The sequence below is a fragment of the Carica papaya genome, chromosome 3 (genome assembly GCF_054855325.1).
Source record: "Carica papaya isolate Zhongbai chromosome 3, ASM5485532v1, whole genome shotgun sequence".
NCBI classification, from domain to species: Eukaryota; Viridiplantae; Streptophyta; class Magnoliopsida; order Brassicales; family Caricaceae; genus Carica; species Carica papaya.
In genome coordinates, this window is record NC_142311.1 from 28,558,715 (window position 1) to 28,584,937 (window position 26,223).

At 42.5% G+C, this 26,223-nt stretch overlaps 13 pseudogenes; 12 read left to right on the forward strand and 1 right to left on the reverse strand.

Annotated features, from left to right (window-relative positions):
* Positions 1 to 1,307: 1,307 nt before the first annotated feature.
* On the forward strand, positions 1,308 to 1,426 carry LOC148267613 (5S ribosomal RNA; annotated as a pseudogene).
* A 3,139-nt stretch (positions 1,427 to 4,565) lies between these two features.
* Positions 4,566 to 4,684, forward strand: LOC148267614 (5S ribosomal RNA; annotated as a pseudogene).
* Positions 4,685 to 5,709: 1,025 nt separating this feature from the next.
* On the forward strand, positions 5,710 to 5,828 carry LOC148267615 (5S ribosomal RNA; annotated as a pseudogene).
* A 337-nt stretch (positions 5,829 to 6,165) lies between these two features.
* On the forward strand, positions 6,166 to 6,284 carry LOC148267616 (5S ribosomal RNA; annotated as a pseudogene).
* A 1,749-nt stretch (positions 6,285 to 8,033) lies between these two features.
* LOC148267617 (5S ribosomal RNA) lies at positions 8,034 to 8,152 on the forward strand (annotated as a pseudogene).
* A 349-nt stretch (positions 8,153 to 8,501) lies between these two features.
* LOC148267618 (5S ribosomal RNA) lies at positions 8,502 to 8,620 on the forward strand (annotated as a pseudogene).
* Positions 8,621 to 10,538: 1,918 nt separating this feature from the next.
* LOC148267619 (5S ribosomal RNA) lies at positions 10,539 to 10,657 on the forward strand (annotated as a pseudogene).
* A 4,308-nt stretch (positions 10,658 to 14,965) lies between these two features.
* LOC148267620 (5S ribosomal RNA) lies at positions 14,966 to 15,084 on the forward strand (annotated as a pseudogene).
* A 349-nt stretch (positions 15,085 to 15,433) lies between these two features.
* LOC148267621 (5S ribosomal RNA) lies at positions 15,434 to 15,552 on the forward strand (annotated as a pseudogene).
* An 804-nt stretch (positions 15,553 to 16,356) lies between these two features.
* On the forward strand, positions 16,357 to 16,475 carry LOC148267622 (5S ribosomal RNA; annotated as a pseudogene).
* A 336-nt stretch (positions 16,476 to 16,811) lies between these two features.
* LOC148267623 (5S ribosomal RNA) lies at positions 16,812 to 16,930 on the forward strand (annotated as a pseudogene).
* A 4,063-nt stretch (positions 16,931 to 20,993) lies between these two features.
* On the forward strand, positions 20,994 to 21,112 carry LOC148267624 (5S ribosomal RNA; annotated as a pseudogene).
* Positions 21,113 to 25,945: 4,833 nt separating this feature from the next.
* LOC148267625 (5S ribosomal RNA) lies at positions 25,946 to 26,064 on the reverse strand (annotated as a pseudogene).
* Between the last annotated feature and the right edge of the window lie 159 nt (positions 26,065 to 26,223).

Here is a 26,223-nt window from a genome sequence, read left to right on the forward strand (position 1 = left end):
AGAATGTTATAAAAGTAATCAGTATCTTAATAACTGTTTACTTTATTACAAGACTTAACATTTTGGAATAGTATACATTGAATTGATAATTGTAGCTCTATGCCACCAATCCCACTTAATATTAATTGATAATTCCATCTTTTATATATATATATACATCCATTTATACATAATATGAGGAGAAAATTGAGACTAAAAATAGTTTTAAGGCTAAAAAGTGAGGTAAAAATGAAGAGACAACATAATATGAGGAAAATAAATGTTGACTGTGAGCTAAGAGGAGAGAGAACAAATTGATTACTTTAATAGAAAAACTTCCAAGGCTGATGAAATTTTCATTTTTTAGCTCTAATAGACCATGTGGTAGAATAATTTTTTTATGTATAATTATGTTTTAAAATTTCGTATGATTTCAGTAATAAGTAAAAGCTATCTCAAAGAACTTATAAATGTATCACATTAATTAAACTTACAAGATCAGTAATAAGTTAAATTAATATTACAAAGTGGAATGCTTTTAAAATTGATTCTCTAAGGAAAACAATCAACTTGGGAGTTTGATTCTTGCATCTCCTAAGAAAAATGCTCTTAAAATTGATTTTAATATTGCATATTATTATTGCAAGCGTTTCTATTTCTAGAGAGCATCGAGACAAGTTCAAATATCTATTTATGGGCCTTCCAACAATACTGATCATCTGTTGATTTAAATTTAATACATAATTGTCTATTTACTATTTTTAATAAATTATGATAATAAATTCAATACGTTTAGTTTAATCATATTAGATTGAATTACTAATCAGATATATTACTTCAATATTAGTTGTCCCATCAAACGAAAGATTTTGTTTTAAAGAGTGATAAGATACAATATAACAGAGATAGTTTTTAGTGATAGCTAAGACTTTATAATCACATCAATAGAAGTTTCAGAAAATTTCTTATGCTTATTTTACCATTTATATAGGATATACTAATTTTATAGACTGAGACAATTTTGACCATGTACCATTCTATGATGGTGGCTTACCACCAATCTTTTTAATCATTATATCTTTTATCTCTCAAAAAAATTTAATGAACTCATTTTTATAGAACCCAAGGATTTGTATTAGGAAAAATAAATTCTTTAATAAACCATTATTTTTCAAGAAATATTATTTACATATATTTAAAAGAAAGATAATAACATATCACTAGTTTTTACTAAAAGTAGAGGTGTGGTATGTGCGCACAACAAAATAAATAAAGGAAGGGGAGAGGGAAGGAAGAGGGGTAGATGTATTTGCAATGCCGTATGGGACGTGTGCGATCATACCAGCACTTATACACCTGATCCCATCAGAACTCTACAGTTAAGCATGTTTGGAATAGAGTAGTACTAGAATGGGTGACCTCCTAAGAAATCCTCTTGTTGCACATGTATTTTTACAGACGGGGTGTTAAACATTACGTACGACCAGAGCCACAGTTCATCGGCATGAGTCATGGCACCAGGGCATTTTGCTTAATATTTTTCGTGCATTCATTTATAGTCTATCACATGATAAGAGTGTCATTACAATTATTTTACATAGTAGAATAATAAAAAATGAGGTGTGGCGGGTGGTCCGTTCATCTGGGCATGAGTCGAGGCACTAGGGCATTTCGTTTGATATTAGAACTAGAAGCAGTGGAACAGTGTGCATGCACAGTGAAATAAATGATGGGAGGGGGGAGTGAAAGAGAAGTGGAATATGTATTTGCAGTGCAAAATCGAATGGGTGCGATCACACGGGCACTAATGCATTGGATCCAATTAGAACCCCGCTATTTAACATGCTTGGGCGAGAGTTGTTCTAGTATGGGTGTCCTTCTCGGAAGTCCTTGTATTGCACCCGTCTTTTCACAGATGTGGCATTAAATGTTACGCAGAATCGGAGACACGGTCTGCCTGTTCATTCGCCAACGTGAGTCGTAATGCTGGGGCATTTTGCTTAATATTTTTCATGCATTTATTTATAGTCCACTACATGATTAGAGTGTCATCACTAGCATCTTACATAGTAAAACAATGAAAAAAGAGGTACGATGGATGATTCTTTCATCTGGACATGAGTTGAGGTGTCGGAGCATTTCGCTTGATATTAGAACTAGAAGTAGAGGTGCGGTGTGCATTCACATCGAAACAAATGATGGGAGGGGAGAGGGAAGGAGTAAGGGTATATGCATTTGAGCGCGGAATGGGACAGGTGCAATCATACCAGTATTAATGCACCGAATCCCATCAAAAATCATAGTTAAGCATGTTTGGGTAAGAGTAGTACTAAAATGGGTGACCTCTTGGGAAGTTCTCGTGTTGCACACATCTTTTTACAGACGGGGGGTTAAATGTTATGCGCGACTAGAGCCACAGTCTGCCGGTTCATTCACCATCATGAGTCACGGCACCAGGACATTTGCTTAATATTTTTTGTGCATTCATTTATAGTCCACCACGTGATAGGAGTGTTATTATGATTATCTTAGTTAGTAGAACAAAGAAAACAGAGGTGTTGTGGGCAGTCTGTTCATCTTGGCTTGAGTAGAGGCGCTGGGGCATTTCACTTGATATTAGAACTAGAAGTAGAGGTGAGGTGTGCGCGAATAGTGAAATAAAGAATAGGAGGGGGGAGGGAAGGAGAAGGGGCATATGCATTTGCAGCGCAAAATGGGACGGGTGTAATCATACCAGCAATGCACCGGATCGCATCACAACTTGCAGCTAAGCTTGCTTGGGCAAGAGTAGTACTAAGAATGGTGACCTCCTGAGAAGTCCTTCTATTGCATCTGTCTTGTTGTATATGGGGCATTAAACATTATGCGCAACCAAAGCCACAGTCCGTTGGTTCATTCGTTGGCGTGAGTTGTGGCAACGGGGCATTTTGCTCTTTATTTTTTGTGTATTCATTTATAGTCTACCATATGATAAGAGTGTCATTACGAGCATCTTAAATAGTAGAATAATGAAAATAGAATTGTGGCAGGCGGTTAGTTCATCTGGGTGTGAGTCGAGGAACTGGGTTATTTGCTTAATATTTAAACTAGAAGCAAAGGTGAGATGCGCGCGCACAGTCAAACAAATGATGGGACGGGGGAGGGAAGGAGAATTGACACATACATTTGCAGCATGGAATAGTACGGGTGCAATCATACCATAACTAATGCACCAGATCCCATCAAAACTTTGCAGTTAAATGTGTTTGGGCGAGAGTAGTACTAGGATAGGTGACCTCTTGGGAAGTTCTCTTGTTACACCTGTCCTTTTGTATACGGAGTGTTAAACGTTATGCACAACTGGAGCCACGATCCTCCGGTTCATTCGTTGGCGTGAGTCGTGGTGCCAGAGCATTTTGCTTAATATTTTTCATGCAGTCATTTATAGTCCACCATGTGATAAGAGTATCATTATGATTATCTTCAATAGTAGAACAATGAAAACAGAGGAGCCGTGGGCGGTCCGTTCATCTGGGCTTAAGTCGAGGTGCTAGGGCATTTCGCTTGATATTAGAACTTGAAGCAGAGGTGCGGTATGCACGCACAGTGAAACAAAAAATGGGAGGGGGAAGGGAAGGAGAAGGGATATATGCATTTACATCCCATTTTGGGACAGATGCAATCATACCAGCATTAATGCACCGGATCCCATTCAAACTTGCAGCTAAGCATGCTTGGGTAAGAGTAGTACTAAGATGGGTGACCTCCTTGGAAGTCCTTGTGTCGATTCCATCTTATTGTGGACGCAGAGTTAAACATTAAGCGCGACCAGAGCCATGGTTCACTGGTTCATTTGCAAATGTGAATCATGGAGTCGAAATATTTTGCTTAATATTTTTCATGCATTCATTTATAGTCCACCACATGATAAGAGTGTCATTATAAGAATCATTAATAGTAAAACAACGAAAACAGAGGTGAGTGGGCGGTCCGCTCATCTATGCTTCAGTCGAGGCATCGGGGTATTTCACTTGATATTAAAACTAGAAGCAGAGGTGAGGTTTGCGCGCACAGTGAAACAAAGGTTGGGAGAAGGAAGCAAAGGAGAAGGGGCACATGCATTTGCAGCACGAAATGGGATGGATGCGATCATACCAGCAATAATGCACCGGATCCCACCAGAACTCTATCGTGTAGCGTACTTGGGCGAGATTAGTACTATAATGGGTGACCTCCTAGGAAGTCCTCATGTTGTACCCTTCTTTTTGTGGATAGGACATTAAACATTATGCGCGACCAAAGACACGGTCCACCAGTTCATTCATCGACGTGAGTCGCGGCGCCGAGATGTTTAGCTTAATATTTTTCGCACATTAATTTATACTCTGTCACTAGATAAGATTGTCATTATAAGTATCTTATATAATAGAACAACAAAAACAGAGGGCAGAGGGCAGTCCGTTCATCTGGGTGTGAGTCGAGGCGCTGTGGCATTTCACTTGATATTTGAACTAGAAGCAGAGGTGCGGTGTGCGCACACATTGAAACAAATTATGGGAGGGGGAGGGAAGGAGTAGGGGTACATGCATGTGAGCACAAAATTGAAAAGATGCAATCATACCAACACTAATGCACCAGATCACATCAGAACTCTCCAGTTAAGCGTGCTTGGGCGAGAATAGTACTAAGAAGGGTGACCTCTTGGGAAATCCTCGTGTTGCACCCATCTTTTTGGGAATGGGGCGTTAAACATTACGCGTAATCAGAGCCATGGTCTGCCATTTCATTCACCGCAATAAGAGTGTCCTTACTAGCATCTTAAATAGTAGAACAACAAAAATAGATGTACAGCAGGTTGTCCATTCATCTAGGCATGAATCAAGGCCCTAGGGCATTTTGCTTGATTTTAGAAGTAGAAGCAGAGGTGAGGTGTGCACGCACAACAAAACAAATGATGGGAGGAGGGAGAGATGGAGAAGGGGCACATGTATTTGCAATGCGTAATGGAAGGGGTGCGATTATACCAGCACTAATGTACTAGAACCTATCAGAATTCTGCAGTTATGCGTGCCTAGTTGAGAGTAGTACTAAGATGGGTGATCTCTTTAAAAGTCCTCCTGTTGCACCTATTTTTTTGCACATAAAGCATTAAACGTTACTCGTGACCAGAACCACAGTCTGCTAGTTCATTCACAAACGTAAGTCGTAGCACCAGGACATTTTGCTTAATATTTTTTGTTCATTCATTTATAGTCGACCACGTGATAAGAGTGTCATTACGAGCATCTTACATAGTAGAACAACGAGAAACTAGGTGTGGCAGGTGGTTCGCTCACCTGGGCGTTAGTCAAGCCGCCGGGGCATTTTGCTTGATATTAAAATTAGAAGCAGAGGTGCGGTGTATGCAAACAGCGAAACAAATGATGGGAGGGGGGAGGGAAGAAGAAGGATTATATGTATTTGCAGCGCAAAATGGAACAGGTACCATTATACCAGCACTAATTCACTGGATCCCATTAGAACTCTGTGGTTAAGCATGCTTGGGCGAGAGTAGTAATAAGATGGGTGACCTCCTAGAAAATTCTTGTGTTGCACCCATCTTTTTGGGGAAGGGACCTTAAACAAGGCACCTGTGCATTTTGCTTGATATTACAACTAAAAGTAGAGGTGCGGTGTGCACACACAACGAAATAAATGACAGGAGGGGGGAATGAAGGAGAACGGGTATATGCATTTGCAGCAAAATTGGATGGGTGCGATCATACCAGCACTATTGCACTGGATTCCATCAGAACTTCAGAGTTAAGCGTACTTGAGCTAGAGTAGTACTAGGATGGCTGACCTCCTGGGAAGTTCCTGTGTTGCACCTGTCTTTCTACGGACCGGGCGTTAAAGGTTACGCGCGACCAAAGCCACAGGTGCCGACTTGAGTCGCAGGGTTGGGGCTTTTTGCTTAATATTTTTTGTGCTTTCATTTATAGTTCACCACGTGATAAGAGTGTCATTACGAGCATTTTATATAGTAGAATAACGAAAAATGAGGTGCGGCGGGCGGTCCATTCATCAATACATGAGTTGAGGCGCTGGGACATTTTGTTTGATATTAGAAGTAGAATCAAAGGTGCAGTGTGCGCGCACAGTGAAACAAATGATGGAAGGGGGGAGGGAAGGAGAAGGGGTATATGTATTTGCAGCGTAGAATGGAATGGGTGCGATCATACCAGCTCTAATGCACCAGATCCCATAAGAACTTTGCAGTGAAGCGTGCTTAGGTGAGAGTAGTACTAGGATGGGTGATCTCCTGGGAAGTTCTCATGTTGCACCTGTCTTTTTGCAAATGGGGCATTAAACATTACACCTGACTGGAGCTACAATTCGCCAGTTCTTTCGCAAACATGAGTCGCGACATCAGGGTATTTGGCTTAATAATTTTCTTGCATTTATTTATAGTCAACTACATGATAAGAGTCTCATTATGAGTATCTTACATAGTAGAACAATGAAAACAGAGGTTCGGCGGGCGATCTGTTAATTTGGGCGTAAGCCGACGCACTGGGGCATTTCACTTGATATTATAACTAGAAATAGATGTGTGGTTTGCGTGCACAGCGAAACAAATGATGGGAGGGGGAAAGGAAGGAGCAGGGGTATATGCATTTACAGCGTGAAATGGGACTAGTGCGATCATACCAGCACTAATGCAACGGATCTCATCAGAACTCCACAGTTAAGTATTCTTGTATGAGAGTTGTACTAAGATGGGTGACCACCTAGGAAGTTCTCGTGTTGCACCCATCGTTTTGCAGACGAGGCCTTAAATGTCACGCACGATTGGAGACACGGTCGATCGGTTCATTCACCAGCATGAGTCATAGTGCCAGGGCATTTATCTTAATATTCTTTGTACATTTATTTATAATCCACCACGTGATAAGAGTATCATTACATCCATCTTACATAGTAGAACAATAAAAAAAGAGATGCAGTGGGCGGTCCGTTCATCTGGGCGTGAGTCGAGGTGCTAGGACATTTTGCTTGATATTAGAACTAGAAGTAGAGGTGCGGTGTGCTAGCACAACAAAACAAATTATGGGAGGGTGGGGGGAAGGAGAAAGGATATATGTATTTTTATAGCGGAATGGTATGGGTGCAATCATACCAGCACTAATTATCGTATCCCATCAGAACCTCACAGTTAAGTGTGCTTGAGCGAGAGTAGTACTAGGATGGGTGTCCTCTCGGGAAGTCCTTGTGTTGCACCTATCTTTTTAAACACGGGGTGGTAAACGTTACTTGCGACTGGAGCAAAGTTATGCTGATTCATTTGCCAGCGTAACTCGCGGCGCCGCGTTGCTTAATATTTTTTGTGCTTTCGTTTATAGTCCACCACATGATAAGAGTATTATTACAAGCATTTTACATAATAGAACAATGAAAATAGAGATGCAGCGGGAAGTCTGTTCATCTAGGCATGAGTCGAGGTGTCGGGGTATTTCTCTTGATATTAGAACTAGAAGTAAAGGTGCAGTGTGCGCCATCTGCTAAACAACTGACGGGAAAGGGGAGGGAAGGAGAATGAGTATATGCATTTGTAGCGCGGAATGAGACGAGTGCGATCAAACTAGCACTAATATATCGAATCCCATCAGAACTGACAGTTAAACGTGCTTTGTTGAGAGTAGTATTAGGATGGGTGACCTCTTGAAAAGTACTCGTGTTGTACCCATCTTTTTACGGACAGAGCATTAAACATTACGTGCGACCGGAGTCACCGTCTGCCGTTCATTAGCAAATGTGAGTCGCGGTGCTGGGGCATTTTGCTTAATTTTTTTATGCATTCTTTTATAGTCCACCATGTGATAAGAGTATCATTATGATTATCTTACATAGTAGTGCAACATAAATAAAGGTGCGGTGGGCGGTTCGTTTATCTGGGCATGAATCGAGCCGCACAGGGCATTTTCCTTGATATTAGAACTGGAAGTAGAGGTGAGGTGTGCGCGCACAGCGAAACAAATGATTGGAGGGAGGAGGAAACGAGAAAGGGTATATGTATTTGCAGCGCAGAATAGAATGGGTGTGATCATACCAGCAGTAATGCACTGGATCCCATCAAAACTCAGCAGTTAAGTGTGCTTGGGCGAGAGTAGTACTAGGATGGGTGACCTCCCTGGAAGTCCTCGTTTTGCACCCATCTTTTTACAGACGAGGCATTAGGCGTTACTCATGACCGGAGCCATGGTCTGCCGGTTCATTCACAAATGTGAGTCACGACGCTAGGGCATTTTGCTTAATATTTTTCATGCATTCATTTATAATTCACCATGTGATAAGAGTGTTATTATGAGTATCTTACATAGTAGAACAATGAAAAATGAGGCGTGGCAGATGGTCCATTCATCTAGGCATGAGTCGAGCTGTCGGGGTATTTCGCTTGATATTAGAAATAGAAGCAGAGGTGCGGTGTGTGTGCACAACGAAACAAATGACGGGAGGGGGAGGGAAGGAGAACAGGCAGATGTATTTACAGCGCAAAATAGAGTGGGTGCGATCACATCAGCACTAATGCACCAGATCCCATCTGAACTCTGCAGTTAAGCATGCTTGGGTGAGAGTAGTACTAAGATGGGTGACCTTCTAGGAAGTCCTCGTGTTGTACCTGTCTATTTATAGATGGTTAAACGTTATGCGTGACCAGAGCCACAGTCTACCATTGTGAGTAACGGCTCTGGGGCATTTTGCTTAATATTTTTTATGAATTCATTGATAGTCCACCACGTGATAAGAGTGTAATTACAATTATTTTACATAGCAGAACAATGAAAAACGAAGTTCGGCGGGTGGTCCATTCATCTCGGCGTGAGTTAAGTCGTCGGGGTATTTCGCTTGATATTATAACAAGAAGCAGAGGTGTGATATTCGCGCACAGAGAAATAAATGACGGGAGGGAGGAGGGAAAGAGAAGGTGTATAGGTATTTGCAGTGCAGAATGGAACAGGTGTGATCACACCAACATTAATGCATCGGATCCAATCAGAACCCCACAATTAAGCGTGCTTGGGCGAGAGTAGTGCTAGCATGGGTGTGACCTCCTTAAAAGTCCTCATTTTGCACCCGTCTTTTTGCGAACAGGGTGTTAAACGTCACGTGCGATTGGAGCCACAGTTCACCGACGTGAGTCGCGGCACTGGTGTATTTTATTTAATATTTTTCATGAATTTATTTATAGTCCACCACGTGATAAGAGTGTCATTACGAGTATCTTATATAGTAGAACAACAAAAATAGAGGTGCAACGGGTGATCTGTTCATCTGAGCGTGAGTTGAGGTGTCGAGTAATTTCGATCTATATTAGAACTAGAAGTAGAGGTGTGGTGTGCACGCACAACAAAATAAATGACGGGAGTGGGGAGGATATGAGAAGGGGTATATGTATTTGATGCGCGAAATGGAACGGGTGCCATAATACCAGCACTAATGCACCGGATCCTATCAGAATTGCATAGTTAATCGTACTTGGGCGAGAGTAGTACTAGGATGAGTGATCTTGGAAATTCCTCATGTTACACCCGTCATTTTATTGACAGGGCGTTAAACGTTATGTGCGACTGGAGACACAGTTCGCCAGTTCATTCGCTGGCGTGAGTCGCGCGCCAGGGCATTTTGCTTAATATCTTTTATGCATTTATTTATAGTACATCATGGGATAAGAGTGTCATTACGAGTATCTTACATAGTAGAACAACGAAAAGAGAGGTACGGCGGGTGGTCGGTTCATCTTGGCGTGAGTCGAAGCACTAGGGCAATTCGCTCTATATTAGAACTACAAGCAGAGGTACGGTGTTCGTGCACAGCGAAATAAATGACAGGATGGGTGAGGGAAGAAGAAGGGGTATATGTATTTATAGTGCAGAATGGGAGGGGGGTGATCATACTAGCACTGATACACCAGATGACATTAGAAGTCCGAAATTAAGCATGTTTCTGCAAGATTAGTAATAGGATAGGTGACCTCCTGGGAAGTCCTCGTGTTGCACCTGTCTTTTTGCACACGGGGCTTTAAATGTTACGCACTGAGCCATGGTTTGTCAGTTCATTCAAAAATGTGAGTACTGGCACTAGAGAATTTTGCTTAATATTTTTTGTGTATTAATTTATAGTCCATCATATGATTAGAGTGTCATTACGAGCATCTTACATAGTAAAATAACAAAAAATGAGGTGCAGCGGGTAGTCCGTTCATCTGGGCATGAGTTGAGCCATCGGGGCGATTCGCTTGATATTAAAATTAGAAGCAGAGGTGTGGCAAGAGTCGCAACACTGGGGCATTTTTCTTTCGTGCATTTATTTATAGTCCACCACGTGATAAGAGTGTCATTATGAGCATCTTATTTAGTAAAACAACAAAAAAAGAGGTGTGGCGAGTAGTCTGTTCATTTGGGCATGAATCGAGGTGCCGGGTCATTTCGCATGATATTAGAACTAGAAGCAGAGGTGAGGTGTGCGCGAACAGAGAAACAAATTATGGGAGAGGGGAGGGAAATAGGAGGGGCACATGTGTTTGCACCACAGAATGGGAAGGGTGCAACCATACAAGCACTAATGTACCGTATCCCATCAAAACTTTGCAGTTAAGCGTGCTTTGGCGAGTGTAGTACTAGAATGGGTGACCTCCTGAAAAGTAATCATGTTGCACCCTTCTTTTTACAGATGGAGCATTAAAAATTATGCGCGACCATAGCCATGGTCTGCTGGTTCATTCGCAAACGTGAGTAGTGGCGCCAGACAATTTTACTTAATATTTTTTGTGCAATCATTTATAGTCTACTATGTGATAAGACTGTCATTACAAGCATCATACATAGTAGAACAACGAAAATAGAGATGCAGCGTATGGTCCGTTCATCTGGGCATGAGTCGAGGCGCTGAAGCATTTCACTTGATATTAGAAATAGAAGTAGAGGTGCACTGTGCGCACACAGCGAAACAAATAACGAGAGGGGGAAGGGAAAGAGAAGGAGTATATTTATTTGCAGCACAAAATGGGATGAGTGCGATCATACTAGCACTAATGCCTTGGATCCCATTAGAACTCTACAATTAAGCTTGCTTGGGCGAGAGTAGTTCTAAGATGGGTAACTTTTTGGTCGTCGAGTTATACCCGTCTTTTTGCAGACGGGGCATTAAACGTTATGCGTGACTAGAGTCATAGTCCGCCAGCGTGAGTTGCAGTACCAGGACATTTTGTTTAATATTTTTCGTGCATTCATTTATAGTCCTCCACATGATAAGAGTATCATTACAAGCATCTTACATAGGACAATAACAAAAAATGAGGTGCGGCGGGCGGTCTATTCATCTGGGCATGAGTCAAGCTGCTAGGCCATTTTGCTTGATATTAAAACTAGAAGTAGAGGTGCGGTGTGCGCGCACAGCAAAACGAATTATCAGAGGGAGAGGGAAGGAGAAGGGGTACAGATATTTACAGCGTAGAATGGGATGGGTGTGATCATACCAGCACTAATGCACCCGATCGCTTCAAAACTTTGCAGTTAAGTGTGTTTGTGTGAGAGTAGTGCAAGGATAGGTGACCTTTTTGGAAGTCCCCTCGTGATGCACCAGTTTTTTTACGAGCGGGACATTAAACGTTACTCGCGACTGGAGACACGGTCCACCGGTTCATTTACTGGCATGAGTTGTAATGCCGGGTCATTTGGCTTAATATTTTTCGTGCATTTATTTATAGTCCATCACGTCATAAGAGTGTCATTACGAGTATGTTACATAGTAGAACAACAAAAATAGATGTGCGGCGAGCAGTCTGTTCATCTAGGCATGAGTCGAGGCATTGGGGCATTTCACTTGATATTAGAACTAGCGCATAGTGAAATAAATGATGGGAGGGGGAGGGAAGGAGAAAGAGCACATGCATTTGCAACACAGAATGAGAAGCGTGCGATCATACCAACCCTAACGCACCAGATCCCACCAGAACTCCATAGTGAAGCATGCTTGGGCGAGAGTAGTACTAGGATGGGTGATCTCTTAGGAAGTCTTCGTGTTGCACCCATCTTTTTATGGACGAGGTGTTGAACATTATGTGCGATCGAATACACAGTCCGCTGGTGTAAGTCGCGGCACCGGGATATTTTGCTTAGTATTTTCGTACATCCATTTATAGTCAATCATGGGATAAGAGTGTTATTACGAGTACCTTACATAGTAGAACAACAAAAACAGAAGTGCAATGGGCGGTTTGTTTATCTTAGCGTGAGTCCAGGCGTCGGGGTATTTTTCTCTATATTAGAACTAAAAGCAGAGGTGCAGTGTGCACGCACAGAGAAACAAATGATTGGAGGGGGGAGGGAAGGAGGTATATGTATTTCAGCACGAAATTGAATGGAACCAATCATACCAGCACAAATTCATTGGATCACATAAGGACTCCATAGTTAAGCGTGCTTGGGTGAGAGTAGTACTAGGTTGGGTGATCTCCTGCGAAGTCCTTGTGTTAGACCCTTCTTTTTGCATACGGGGCGTTAAATGTTTTGTGCAATCGAAAATAAGGTCTGCCAGTTCATTCACCGGCGTGAGTCGTAGCGCCGAGATATTTTTTTAATATTTTTCGTGCATTCATTTATAGTCTACCACGTGATAAGAGTGTCATTACGAGCATCTTACATAGTAGAACAACGAGAAACAAGGTACATCGGGCGGTCCGTTCTTCTGAGCGTGAGTCAAGGCACTGGGGAAATTCACTTGATATTAGAATTAGATGCAGAGGTGAGGTGTGCGGGCACAGTGAAATAAATGATGGGAGGGGGAGGGAAGGAGAAGGGGCACATGCATTTACAGCGTAGAATGGGATGGGTGTGATCATACTAACACTAATGCATTGGATTCCATCAAAACTCTGTAGTTAAGTGTGCTTCAACTTAAGTACTATGAAGATGGGTGACCTCCTCTACAGTCCTTGTTTTGCACCTGCATTTTTGCGTACAAGGTGTTAAACATTACGCGTGATCAGAGACACAGCTCACTGGTTCATTCACCGGCGAGAGTCACAACGTAGAGGCATTTTGTTTAATATTTTTTGTGAATTCATTTATAATCCATCACGATATAAGAATGTCATTACGAGTATCTTACATAGTAAAAAAAACGCAAACAGAGGTGCAGCCGGAGGTCCGTTAATATGGGCATGAGTCGAGGGGCCAGGACATTTTGCTCTATGTTAGAACTAATATCAAAGATGCGGTGTGTGCGCTCAGCGAAACAATGACAGGAGGAGGGAGGGAGGAGGAAGGGGCGTATGTATTTGCGGAGCGAACTGGAACGACTGCGATCATACCAGCATTAATTCACCGGATTCCATCAGAACTCTACAGCTAAGCGCGCTTGGACAAGAGTAGTAATAGGATTGGTGACCTCCTTGGAAGTTTTCATGTTGCACCCATCTTTTTCTGTATAGGGCATTAAACATTACGCGCAATCGGAGTCACGGTCTGCCAGTTCATTCACATATGTGAGACGCGGCACTGGAGCATTTTTTTATCTTTTTCATTTGTATATTTCTAGTCCACCACATGATAAGAGTGTTATTACGAGCATCTTACATAGTATAAAATAAAAAAAGAGGTGCAGTGAGCGATCCGTTCATCTGGGTGTGAGTTGGGTGACTGGGGCATTTTGCTTAATATAACAAATAAAAACTGAGGTGCGGTGTGCGTGCAAATTGAAACAAATGATGGGAGAGGGAGTTAAACGTTATGTGCAACTAGAGCCACAGTCTGCCGGCATGAGTAGCAACGTTGAGACATTTTTCTTAATATTTTTTGTGCATTCATTTATAGTCCACCACGAGATAAGAGTGTCATTATGAGTATCTTACATAGTAGAACAACAAAAATAGAGTTACGGTGAGTGGTCCGTTCATTTACACATGAGTCAAGACGCTTGGGCATTTCGCTTGATATTAAAACTAGAAACAGAGGTGCAGTGTGCGCACACAGCGAAATAAATAATAGGAGGGGGGGAGTGAAGGATAAGTGGTATATATATTTGCAGCGCGGAATAGAAGGGGTGTGATAAAACGAGCACTAATGCATCAGATCCCATCAAACTCCGTAGTTAAGCGTGCTTGGGCAAGAGTAGTACTAGGATGGATGACCTCCTGAAAAGTTCTCGTGTAGCACCCTTCTTTTTGCAGAGGGAGTGTTAAATGTTATGGATGATCGGAGCCACAGTCTACCAATTCATGCACAAACGTGATTCACAGCACAGGGGCATTTTGCTTAACACTTTTCGTGCATTCATTTATAGTCAACCACATGATAAGAGTATCATTACAAGCATCTTACATAGTAGAACAATGAAAATAGAGGTGCGGCAGGCAGTCCGTTCATCTAGGCATGAGTCGAGACACCGGGGCATTTTACTTGATATTAGAACTAGAAGTAGGGGTGCGGTGTTTGTGCACGACAAAACAAATGATGGGAGGCGAGAGGAAAGGAGAAGGTGTACATGCATTTGCAACATCAAATGGGAAGGGTGCGATCATACCAGCACTAATATATCGGATCCCATCAGAACTCCACTTTTAGAGGTGCTTGAGCGAGAGTAGTACTAGGACTGGTGACCTCCTTGGAAGTCCCCGTGTTGCACCTGTCTTTTTAAAAATGTGGCGTTAAATGTTACGCACGACAAACAGCCATGGTTCGCCAGTTCATTCGTTGGCATGAGTCGCGGTGCCAGGACATTTTGCTTATTTTTCGTGCATTCATTTATTGTCCACCACGTAATAAGAGTGTCATTACGAGCATCTTAATTAGTAAAACAACAAAAACAAAGGTGCGACGGGTGGTCCATTCATCTAGATTTCCGCCGAGGCATTTTGCTTAATATTAAAACTAGAAGCAGAGGTACGGTGTGTACGCACAGTGAAACAAATGATGGCATGGGGGAGGAAAAGAGAAAGGCCACATGTATTTGCAGTGCGAAATGGGACGGGTGCGATCATACCAGCACTAATGCACCGGATCCCATCAAAACTTCAGAGCTAAACGTACTTGGGCGAGAGTGATACTAGGATGGGTGACCTCCTGGGAAGTCCTTGTGTTGCACTCTTCTTTTTACAGACAAAAGAATAAACATTATGTGCGATTAGATCCACGGTCCGCCAGTTCATTCTCCGGTGTGAGTCGCGGTGCTAGGGTATTTTTCTTGATATTTTTTGTGCATTCATTTATAGTCCATCATGTGATAAGAGTGTCATTACGAGTATCTTACATAGTAGAACAACAAAAATAGAGGTGCAGGGGCAGTTTGTTTAGTTGATCGTGAGTCGAGGTGCTAGGACATTTTGCTTGATATTAAAACTAGAAGCAGATGTGTTGTGTGCGCGTATAGTGAAACAAATTATTGGAGGGGGGAGGGAAGGAGAAGGGGTATATGTATATACAGCGTGGAATAGGACGGGTGCGATCATACCAGCACTAATTCACTGGATCCCATCAGAACTCTACAATTAAGCATGTCTAGGCGAGAGTAGTACTAGAATGGGTGACCTCTTGGGAAGTTCTCGTGTTGTACCCATTGTTTTTAAACGAGGTGTTAAACATTACACGAGACTAGAGCGACAGTCCACTGGTTTATTCACCGGCATGAGTTGTGGCATCGGGGCATTTTGCTCTATCTTTTTTGTGCATTCACTTATAGTCTACCACATGATAAAAGTATTAATACAAGCATCTTACATAGTAGAACAATGAAAAAAGAGGTTCGGTGAGCGATCAGTTCATCTAGGCGTGAGTTGAGGCATCAAGACATTACACGTAATATTAGAACTAGAAGGAGAGTGTGGTGTGCGCGCACAACGAGACAAATGATGGGAGGGGGAAGGGAAAAAGAAAGGGTATATGTAGTTGCAGTGCAGAATGGAATAGTTGCGATCATACAAGCACTAAAGCACCAGATCCCATCAAAACCCTGTAGTTAATCGTGCTTGGGCGAGAGTAGTACTGGGATGGGTGACCTCCTTGAAAGTCCACATTTTGCACCAGTCTTTTTGCAGACAAGGTGTTAAATGTTACGCACGACCGAAGCCACAATTCACCAGCATAAGTCGCAGCATCGGGTCCTTTTGCTTAATATTTTTTGTACATTCATTTATAATTCATCACTAGATAAGAATATCATTACGAGTATCTTACATAGTAGAATAATGATATAAGAGGTGCGACGGGCGATACATTCATCTGGATGTGAGTCGTGGTGCCGGGGCATTTTGCTCTATATTAGAACTAGAAGCAGAGGTTCAATGTGCGCGCACAACAAAACAAATGGCGGGAGGGGGAGGGAAGGAGAAGGGGCACATGCATTTATAACCCAAAATGGTACGGGTCCGATCATACCAGAACTAATGCACTAAATCCTGTAAGAACTTTGCAGGTAAGCATGCTTGGACGAGGGTAGTACTAGGATGGGTGACCTCTTGGGAAGTCCTTGTGTTGTACCCTTCTTTTTACAGATGGGGCATTAAATGTTATGCACGACTGGAGCCATAGTCCTCCAGCGTGAGTCACGGTGCCGAGTCATTTTGCTTAATATTTTTTGTGCATTCATTTACAGTCCATCACGAGATGAGAGTGTCATTATGAGTTTCTTAAATGGTAGAACAATGAAAACAAAGGTGCAACGGGTGGTTCATTCATCTAGCCATTAGTCGAAGCATCGAGGCATTTCGCTCTATATCAGAACTAGAAGTAGAGGTACGGTGTGCACGCATAAAGAAACAAATGATGGGAGGGGGAGGGAAGGAGAAGGAGTATATGTATTTGCAGTGCAAAATTGATGGGTGTGATCATACTAGCACTAATGCATTGGATCCCATCAGAACTTTGCAATTAAGCGTGCTTGGGCAAGAATAGTACTAGGATGGGTGATCTCTTGGGAAGTTCTCGTGTTGTACTTATCACTTTGCGGATTGGGTGTTAAACGTAATGTGCGATTGGAGCCATACTCCGCTGGTTTATTTACTGACGTGAGTCGCGGTTCTGGGACATTTTTCTTAATATTTTTCATGCATTCATTTATATTTCACCACGTAATAAGAGTGTTATTACGAGCATCTTACATACTAGAACAATAAAAAATGGGGTGCGGTGGGCGGTCCGTTCATCTGGGCATGAGTTGATGCACCTGGGTATTTTACTTGATATTAGAACTAGAAGTACAGGTGCGGTGTGCACGCAGATTGAAAAAATTGACGGGAGGGGGGAGAGAAGGAGAAGGGGCACATATATTTGCAGCGCAGAATGGTACGAGTTCGAGCATACTAGTACTAATGCACCAAATCCCATCAGAGCATTGCAGTTAAGAGTGCTTGGACGAGGGTGGTACTAAGATGTATGACCTCTTGGGAAGTTCTTGTGTTGTACCCCTTTTTTTGCAAACAGGGCGTTAAACGTTACACTCGACCGGAGCCACAGTCTACAAGTGTGAGTTGCAGCATCGAGTTATTTTTGTCTAATATTTTTTGTGCATTCATTTATAGTCCATCACGAGATAAGAGTGTAATTACAAGTATCTTAGATAGTTGAACAACAAAAACAAAGATGCGTGAGCCGTCGCATGGCAGCAATTTGCTTAATATTTATCAGGTATTGATTTATAGTCTACCACATGATAAGATTGTCATTAGGAGCATCTTAATTAGTAGAAGAACGAAAAAAGAGGTGCGGCGGGTGGTCCATTCAACTTGGTGTGAGTCGAGGCGCCAGGATATTTCGCGCAACAAGGAAGGGTTACGATCATACTAGAACTAATGCACCAGATCAAACTCCGTAGTTAACCATGCTTGGGCAAGAATAGTACTAGGATGGGTGACCTCTTGGGAAGTCCTCGTGTTACACCTATCTTTCTGTGGATGGGACATTAAACGTTACATGCGACAAGAGATATGGTCCACTGGTTCATTCACCAGCATGAGTCGTGGCGTAGGAGAATTTTACTTAATATTTTTTATGCATTCATTTATAGTCTATCACGAGATAAGAGTGTCATTATAAGTATCTTACATAGTAGAACAACAAAAACAAAGGTGCGGTGGGCAGTTCGTTTATCTAGGCATGAGTCGAGGTGGCAAGGCATTTCACTTGATATTAAAACTAGAAGCAGAGGTGCGATATGTGTGCACAGCGAAACAAATGATGGGAGCGGGGGGGAAGGAGAACAAGTATATGTATTTGTAGCACATAAAAAGGCGGGTGCGATCATACTAGCACTAACGCATCGAATCCCATCAGAACTCCACAATTAAGTGTGCTTGGGTGAGAGTAGTACTAGCGTGGGTGATCTATTAGGAAGTCCTCGTGTTGTACTAGTCCTTTTGCAGACGGGGTGATAAACGTTACATGTAACTGGAGCCATAGTCCACTGGCGTGAGTCATGGCACCGGGGCATTTTACTTAATATTTTCCATAAATTTATTTATAATCCAACACAGGATAAGAGTGTCATTACAAGCATCTTACATAGTAGAATAATGAAAAAGAAGGTACAGCGGGCAGCCCATTCATCTGGACGTGAGTTGAGGCACTGGGCCATTTCGCTTAATATTAGAACTAGAAGCAAAGGTGCGGTTTGCATGTATATCGAAACAAATGACGGGAGGGGAGCAGGGAAGGAGAAGGGGTATATGTATTTGCAGTGTCGATTAGGAGAGGTGTGATCATACCATCACTAATACACTAGATCTAATCAGAACCCCACAGTTAAGCGTGCTTGGGTGAGAGTAGTACTATGATGGGTGATCTCATGGGACATTCTCGTGTTACACCCGTCTTTTTACGGATGAGACATTAAATGTTACGCGCGACTGGAGACACAGGCCGCCGACATGAGTCAAGACAGTGGGGAATTTTTGCTTAATATTTTTTGCTTCACATTATAAGAGTGTCATTACGAGCATCTTAATTAGTAGAATAATTAAAACAGAGGTGTGGCGAATGGTCTGTTCATCTGGGCATGAGTGGAGGAGTCGGGGCATTTCGCTTGATAATAAAACTAGAAGCAAAGGTGACGTGTGCGCGTACAATGAAAAAAATTATGGGAGGGGGGAGGGAAGGAGAAGGGGTATATGTATATGCAGCGCGAAATGGGACAGGTGCGATCATACCAGACTAATGCACAAGATCCCATCAGAACTTCATAGTTAATCATGTTTGGGTGAGAGCAGTACTTGGATTGGTGACCTCCTAGGAAGTCCTCGAGTTGCTCCCTTTTTTTTGTGGATGGGGGCGTTAAACATTACTCGCGACCGGACCACCGGTCTGCCAGTTAATTCACAAAGGTTAGTCGCGGCAACGAAGCATTTTGCTTTATCTTTTTTCTTTCATGTATTTATAGCCAATCACATGATAAGAGTATCATTACAAGCATCTTACATAGTAAAACAATGAAAAAAGAGGTACGGAAGGCAATCGATCATCTAGCCGTAAGTTGAGTTTGTCATGGTATTTTGCTTAATATTAGAACTAGAAGCAGAGGTGCAGTGTGCGTGCACAACGAAACAAATGACGGGAAAGGGGAGGGAATAAGAAGGGATATATGTATTTGCAGTGAAAAATAGAAAGGGTGCGATCATACCAACACTAATAAATTAGATCCCATCATAACTCAGTAGTTAAGCGTGCTTGGGCGAGACAGTCCTAGGATTGGTGACCTCATGGGAAGTTTTTGTATTCTACCAATCTTTTTGCAGACAGAGTGCTAATCGTTATGCACGACTAGAGCCATGGTCCGCCAGTTCATTCACAAACGTGAGTCGCGACGTCGGAGCATTTTGCTTAATATTTGTTGTTCATTCATTTATAGTGCACCACGTGATAAGAGTGTCATTAAGAGCATATTATATAGTAAAACAACAAAAATAGAGCTGCGGCAGGCGATCTGTTCATCTGGGTGTGAGTCGAGGCACCGTGATATTTCACTTGATATTAGAACTAGAAGAAGAGGTACGATGTGCACGTACATCGAAATAAATAATGGGAGGGATGAGGGAAGGAGTAGGAGTACATGCATTTGAGTGAGAAATTTGAAAAGTGTGATCATATCAACACTAATGCACCATATCCAATCAGAACTCTGCAGTTAAGCATACTTGGTCGAGAATAGTACTAAGATGGGTGACCTCATGAGAAGTCCTCGTGTTGCACTAGTCCTTTTGGGGTCGAGACATTAAACATTACGTGCGACCATAGAAACGGTTTGCCAGTTCATTCGCAAATGTGAGTCGCGGCACTTGGGTATTTTGCTTAATATTTTTTATGCATTCATTTATAATCCACCACATTATAAAGTATCATTATAGGCATCATACATACTAGAACAATGAAAACAGAGATGCGTCAGGCAGTCCATTAATCTTGGTGTGAGTCAAGGCGCTGGGACATTTCGCTTAATATTAGAACTAGAAGCAGAGGTGCGATGTATGCGCACAGCAAAACAAATGACAAGAAAGGGAGGGAATGAGCAGGGGTATACGTATTTACAGGGTGTAATGGAATAGGTGTGATCATACCAGCACTAATTCATCGGATCCCATTAGAACTCCACAGTCAAGCGTGCTTGAACGAGAGTAGTACTAAAAAAGATGACCTCCTTGGAAGTTCTTATGTTGTACCCGCCTTTTTACAGATGGGGCATTAAACATTACACTTGACTGGACCCACGGTATGCTGGTTCATTGGCAAACGTGAGTCGTCGCACCCAGGTATTTTGCTTTTTCTTTTTCGTGCATTCATTTATAGTCCACCACGTGATAAGAGTGTAATCACAAGCATCTTGCATAGTAGAATAATGAAAACAGACGTACAAGGGGCGATCTATTTATCTGGGTGTGAGTCGAGACGCTAGGACATTTTGCTTGATATTAGAACTAGAAGTAGATGTGCAGTGTGTACGCACAACGAAATAAATGATGGGAGGGAGGAGGGAAGCAGAAGGAGTATATGTATTTATAGTGCAAAATGGGATTTCGTGATCATACCAGCATTAATGCACTAGATTCCATCAGAACTCTACAGTTAAGCGTGCTTGGGTGAGAGTAGTACAATGATGGATGACCTCCTGGGAAGACCTCGTGGTGCACCCTTCTTTTTACGGACAGAGCATTAAATGTTACACGCAACTAGAGCCACAGTTCGCAAGCATGCGCCGTGGTGCTGGGGCATTTTCTTTAATATTTTTCGTGCACTTATTTATAGTCCATCACAAGATAAGAGTGTCATTATGAGTATCTTACATAGTAGAACAACGAAAACAGAGGTACAACGAGTGATCCCTTCATCTAGGCACTAGTCGAGGCACCAGGATATTTTGTTCTATATTAAAACTAAAAGCAAAGGTACGGTATGCGTGCACAACTAAAAAAAATGGCGGGAGGGGGGAGGGAAGAAGAAGGGACATATGTATTTGCAGCGTATAATAAGATGGGTGCAATCATACCAACACTAGTGCACTGGATCCCATAAGAATTCCAAAGTTAAGTGTACTTAGGCAAGAGTAATACTAGGATTGATAACCTTTTGGGAAGTCCTCGTGTTGCACCCGTCTTTTTGTGGACAGGGCATTAAACATTACGCGCGATTGAAGTCAAGGTCTGCCAGTTCATTCACTGGTGTGAGCCGCAGCGCCGGGGTATTTTACTTAATATTTTTTGTGCATTTATTTATAGTCCATCATGACATAAGAGTGTCATTACGAGTATCTTACATAGTAGAACAATGAAAAAAGAGGTGTAGTTGGCAGTCCATTCATCTGGGCATTAGTCGATGCACCAAGGCATTTCGCTCTATATTAGAACTAGAAACAGAGGTACAGTGTGCGCGCACAACGAAATAAATGGTAGGAGGGGGGAAGGAAGGAGAAGGGATATATGTATTTGCAGCATAAAATAGGATGAGTGCATCATACCAGCACTAATGCTCCGGATCCCATAAGAACTCTTAAGTTAAGCATGATTGGGTGAGAGATAGTACTAGGTTTTATTACTTTTTGGGAAGTCCTCATGTTGCACCCATCTTTTGGCGGTTGGAGCGTTACATGTTATGCGCAACAAGAGCCACAGTCCATCGGCATCAGGACATTTTGCTTAATATTTTTTGTGCATTCATTTATAGTCCATCACGTGATAAGAGTGTCATTATGAGTATTTTACATAGTAGAACAACAAAAATTAAGGTACGGTAGGCGGTCCGTTCATCTGGGCGTGAATCGAGGTGCCAGGGCATTTCACTTGATATTATAACTAGAAGGATAGTTGTGGTGTATGCTTACCGCGAAACAAATGATGGGAGGGGGAGGGAAGGAAAAGAGGGATATATATTTACAGCACAAAATGGGAAGGTTACGATCATACCAGCACTAATGCACCGAATCCCATTAGAACTCTGTAGTTGAGCGTGCTTAGACGAGAGTAGTACTAGGATAGGTGACCTTTTGGGAAGTCCTCTTGTTGCACCTATCTTTTTGCGGACGGGGCATTAAACAATACGCGAGACATGAGGCACAGTCCCCTAACGTCAGTCATGTCACCAGAACATTTTGCTTAATCTTTTTCCTGCATTCATTTATAGTCCACCACGTGATAAGAGTGTCATTACAAGCATCCTACATAGTAGAACAGCAAAAAACAAAGTGCGGTAGGTGGTCCATTCATTTGGGCATGAGTTGAGGTGCCGGGGCATTTTACTCTATATTAGAACTAGAAGCAGAGGTGTCATGTGTGCGCACAACGAAACAAATGAGGTAGTACTACTCTCGTCCAAGCACGCTTAGTTGTGGAGTTCTTATGGGATCTGTTGCATTAGTGCTGGTATACCCCTTCTCTTTCCCTCCCCCATTCCATCATTTGATTTGTTGTATGCGCACACTACATTCTGCTTCTAGTTCTAATATCAACCGAAATGCCCTAGTGTCTCGACTCAAGCCTAGATGAACGGACCACCCATCACACCTCTTTTTTTGTTGTTCTACTATATAAGATATTCATAATTACACTCTTACCTCATGATGGACTATAAATGAATACATGAAAAATATTAAGCAAAATGCCCCGACGTCGCGAGTCACGTTGGCGAATGAACTGGAAAAATGTGGCTATGTTCGTGTGAAACATTTAATGCCTTATCTGTAAAAAGACGGGTGCAACACGAGGACTTCCCCAGAGGACAACCATCCTAGTATTTCTCTTGCCCAAGCATACTTAACTGTGGTGTTCTGATGGGATACGGTGATTAGTGCGGGTATGATCGCACCAATACCATTCCATGTAGCAATACATATATCCCTTCTCATTCCTTCCCCCCCCCCATAATTTATTTCGCTGTGCGCACACACCGCACCTCTGCTTCTAGTTCTAATATAAAGGAAAATTTCCCAGCACCTTGACTCACGCCCAGATTGACACACCGTCCACCGCATCTCTTTTTTCGTTGCTATACTATGTAAGATGCTCGTAATGACACTCTTGTCATGTAGTGGACTATAAATGAATACACAAAAAATATTAGAATAAATGTCTTGGCACCATGACTCACATCGGTGAATGAACCGGCAGACCGTGGTTCCTTTCGCACGTAACGTTTAACGCCCCGTTCGCAAAAAGACAGGTGCAACACGAGGACTTCGCAGGAAGTCCCCATCTATGTACTACTCCTACCCAAGCATGCTTAATTGTGGAGTTCTGATGGGATCCGGTGCATTTATATTGGTATAATTGAACCTTTCCCATTTCGTGCTCAAATGCATTTACCCCTACTCATTCCCTCCCCCCTCCCATCATTTGCTTCGATGTGTGCGCAAATTGTACCTCTACTTCTAGTTTTAATATTAAGCGAAATGTCTTAGTGCCTCAACTCACACCCAGATGAACGGATCACATGTTGACCTCTTTTTTTGTTGTTCTACTATGTAAGATGCTCGTAATGATATACTTATCACGTGGTCGACTATAAATGAATGCATGAAAAAGATAAAATAAAATGCCCTAGCGCTGCGACTCACTTTTGCGAATGAACCGACGAACCGTGCTCCAGTTGCGTGTAACATTTAACGCTCCATCATAAAAAATAATGGCGTAACACGAGGACCTCCTAAGAGCTCACCCATCCTAGTACTATTCTCGTCCAAGCATGCTTAACTGCGGAGTTATGATGGGATCCCGTGCATTAGTGCTGGTGTGATCCCACCTGTCCCATTATGCGCTGCATACACATATACCCTATTCTCCTTCCCTATGCCCTCCAATAATTTGTTTTGTTGTACGCACACACCACACCTCTGCTTCTAGTTCTAATATTAAGCGAAATATCCCGGTGCCTCGACTCACGCCAAGATGAACAGATCACCCGCCGTACCTCTGTTTTCTTTGTTTTACTATATAAGATACTTATAATGACACTCTTATCACGTGATGTACTATAAATGAATACAAAAAAAATATTAAACAAAGTGACCCGGCACCGTGACTCACGCTAGTGAATGAACCGACGGGCTATGTCTCCAATCGTGCGTAACGTTTAACACCCTGTCCGCAAAAAGGCAGGTGCTACACGGGGACTTCCCAGGACATCACCGATCCTAGTACTACTCTTGCCCAAGCATGCTTAACTGTGTTGTTATGATGAGATCAGCATTAGTGCTGGTATGATCGCACCTGCACTATTCCACACTGTAAATGCATGTGTCACTTCTTCTTCCCTCTGCCATCCCATCATTTGTTTTGCTATACGCACACACCTCACCTTCATTTCTAGTTCTAATATCAAGCGAAATGCCCCAGTGCCTTGACTCACGCTCAGATGAATGGACTGCCCGCTGCACCTCAGTTTTTGTTGTTTTACTATTTAAGATGCTCGCAATGACACTCTTATTATGTGGTGGACTATAAATGAATGCATAAAAAATATTATGCAAAATGCCCCGGCGCTGCAACTCATACAAGCGAATGAACCGGTGGACCGTTGCTCCGGTCGCGCGTAACGTTAAACACCCCGTCCGCAAAAAGAGGGGTGCAACACTATGACTTCCTAGGAGGTCACCCATCTCAATACTACTCTCATCCAAGCACCCTTAGTTGTGAATTCTAATGGGATCCTGTGCATTAGTGCTGGTATGATCATACCTGTCCCATTCCATGTTGCAAATGCATATGCCCCTTCTCTATCTTTCCCCCTTTCCATCATATGTTTCACTGTGCGCGCACACTTCACCTCAGCTTCTAGTTCTAATATCAAGCGAAATGCCCTGGTGCCTCAACTCACATTGAGATGAATGGATCGCCCGCTGCACCTTTATTTTTGTTGTTCTACTATGTAAAATGCTCATAATGACATTCTTATCACGTGGTGGACTATAAATGAGTGTACAAAAAATATTAAGCAAAATATCCCGGTGCCGCAACTCGGCTAATAAATGAGCCAGTGTACAGTGGTTTCATCACGTGTAACGATTACCTGCTAAAAGACGGGAGCAACATGAGGACTTTCAAGAAGGTCACCCATTCTAGTACTACTTTCGCCCAAGCACGCTTAACTACGAAGTTCTGATGGGATCTGGTGCATTAGCACTGGTATGATCGCACCTGTCCCATATCGCGCTACAAACGTATGTACCCCTTCTCCTTCCCTCCCCCTCCCATAATTTGTTTCCCTATGTGCACACACTGCACCTCTACTTCTAGTTCTAATATCAAGCGAAATGCATATGCTCCTGGACTAACGCCGAAATGAACGGTTTGTGCGCCACACCTCTATTTTTATTGTTCTACTTTTTAAGATGCTTGTAATGACACTCTTATCACGTGGTGAACTATAAATGAATGTACAAAAAATATGAAGCAAAATACCCCGGCGCTACAACTCAAGCCAGCCAATGAACCGGCGGACTGTGGCTCTGGTCGCGTGTTACCCCTATTCACAAAAAGAGGGTGCAACATGAGGACGTCCTAAGAGGTCACCAATCCTAGTACATCTCTCACCCAAGCACGCTTAACTGTAGAGTTCTCATGGGATCTGGTGCATTAGTGCTAGTATGATCACAACCGTCCCATTTTGCAGTGCAAATGCATATACACTTTCTCATTCCCTCTCCTTTCCATCATTTGTTTCGTTGTGCGCGCACACTGCACCTCTACTTCTAGTTCTAATATCAAACGAAATGTCTCAACACCTCAATTGATGCCTAAATGAATGGACTGTATGC